Genomic DNA, 2,527 nt, shown 5'->3' with positions numbered 1-2,527 from the left:
TACGAAATCCTTTGTCAAATGTCTCAAAATCCTTCTTGAGCATTTACAGCTGTTATGCTGCCGAAATTTTGCTAGAAATTCTAATGCCTTTGCATTATGATTGTGCTTTCAGATGGCCACTCGCGACCTCAATCAAGTGGTTCGCCTGACTCGATGCCTAGATGTACCCGGCCATACTGCCAAGTTGGTCAGGGTAATGACTGAGGCTGGATACCGCTGGTATCCTGAGTACACGGTCGAAGAGCAATTCCGAGACTTTAATCAAAGCCAGTATCTCTGCACTGTCAGGATATTTCCATCTTATCCTGGATCCACCGAGCCTCTTCACTGCTCCTATGGACTCGGGGTTACTATTGAGATGGCTATGCAGGACGCCGCCTACTCTATGATGACCATTATGCGAGTCAGATCTGGTATATTTCGGGACTCTAATTTCCGGTATATGCCAGGATCACTTCCGGGAGCACAAGGGTATCTCCAGGCTATTTATGCTGACCCCACTCAGGAGGATTCACGGACTCGCACCACTGCTGAGATGCTCGAGGAAAAGGACCGTGAAAATCGGGCCTTGAGGTTAGAGCTCTTCAATACCCGTGCTGACCACTGGGCCACATTGACTCGGTTCGCACCGGCGGTGCAAGCTGGATGTTCGGATATGCGCGATCTCTATCCCGTGAGATCTGCTCTGCCAGACGTGATGGTTTGGCGTGATGTAGGAGGCATCACCCCACCTCGCGGTCCCCGCAGGCCACCGTCTGTTGGTCCAAGGCCTCATCCTAGCCCCTATGGTCCACAAGCTCCGCGAGATCGTCTGTTTCCGGATGATCATGTTGAGCTTCCAGGCTATGGAGGTGACTTTTACGAGGACTACTACGGATCGGTCTGAGTTAGTGGTAGTATCACTAGTTCGCACTAGCTGTGTCGTCTATCGTCCCGCGTGACTCGTGGGATATGACCTAGTTGTACTCTTTCCGGAGGTGTAGAAGAATAATGTATAGGAGCTTGGAATGCCTCCGATGAGATGTAATCCTTTTCTCACCGTAATAGTACTTTGTTTGGTCTTGTACTAAACCCTGTATGGTGTGTATGACGATGGAATAAAAGAAGCAGTTTCTGTTTTTACCATGTCATACGGATGATCATCTTGCATTTCGAGTTATTCCTTACATTCTGTATCCTATGTCGGAATTTTATCATTCTGACTAAATCATTGTCTTGTTACCTAGGATGGTCAACACGCGCGCTAACCCTGCTTCTCAAGAGCAGGATGAAGGCAGTGAAGGCAGGAATGAAAATCTGTCTCATCCTCCTTCACTAGCCGAGGTTATGATGGAAGCTGAGAGAAACAAGCGGGAGACCAACCGTTTGTTGGAGCGTATTGAACAGAACACGGCACACCATCAGAGGACTAACGTGGTGTCACTCAGTGATTTTATCAAATTACATCCACCCATGTTCCACCACTCCGTCGAGCCTCTCGACGCTGATGACTGGCTTCGCAGTATCTCTCACAAACTGCGTTCCGCGCTGGTAGCGGAGGCTGACAAGGTCACCTTTGCTGCATATCATCTTGAAGGCCCTGCCAGTCTATGGTGGGAAAATTATGGAGCTATGCGCCCAGCGGGCCATGTCACTACTTGGGCTGAGTTCAGCGAGGCTTTCCGTGAGCATCATATTCCGGAGGGTCTCATGGACCGCAAACGTGAAGAATTTTGCAGTTTCACCCAAGGCCAACTTTCTGTGGATGTTTACAGCAGGGAGTTTGGTAATCTCGCACGATATGCAACCGAGGAAGTTTCTACTGACGCCAAGAAGCAAGCAAGGTTCCGTAAGGGCCTTAGTCCTGAGCTTCGCCGCGACCTCCGTCTGCATGAGTGCACATCCTTCCAGAAACTTGTCAACAAAGCCATCAGTGCTGAAACTGGTCAGACTGACTATGACGCAACACGCAAGCATGGCCGTGATATGGGTTCCTCATCCGGTGCTGGTCCTCAGAAGCGCCGCGTGTGGGTACCCAACACCGCCCTGCCACCCAGGTTCACACCGAGGCCATCCTTCCAGGCGCCTCGCCCCGTTCAGCAGTCTGCACCGGCCAAGCCCTATGGGGGTCCAACTAACAATGCTCCTCCACGTACCAGTTCCGTGACTTGTTTCAAGTGTGGGGAATCTGGCCACTATATGCGTGAGTGTCCCCAGACCAACCCCAACCAGTCTCCTAAAGCTGTTGGCCGTGGCAAGCCGACAGGAAAAGTATTCCACGCCAAGCCGGTCACCGCTACACGTGGCCATGTCAACTGTATCTCTGCCGAAGAAGCTCAAGAGGATCCCAACGTCGTTCTCGGTACGCTTCTTGTTAATTGCCACCCGGCATCTGTTCTTTTCGATACAGGAGCCTCTCATTCTTTTATATCTGAAAACTATGCTCGCTTGCATAACGTCGCATTCGGTGATATGCCAACCTCTATGGTAATTCAAACTCCGGGATCCAAATGGCAAACTTCTAGAGTAAGCCATGGAAATGAAATCC

The sequence above is a fragment of the Triticum dicoccoides genome, chromosome 4A, assembly GCF_002162155.2.
Source record: "Triticum dicoccoides isolate Atlit2015 ecotype Zavitan chromosome 4A, WEW_v2.0, whole genome shotgun sequence".
In the NCBI taxonomy this organism is placed as follows: domain Eukaryota; kingdom Viridiplantae; phylum Streptophyta; class Magnoliopsida; order Poales; family Poaceae; genus Triticum; species Triticum dicoccoides.
This window is presented reverse-complemented; position numbering follows the sequence as displayed.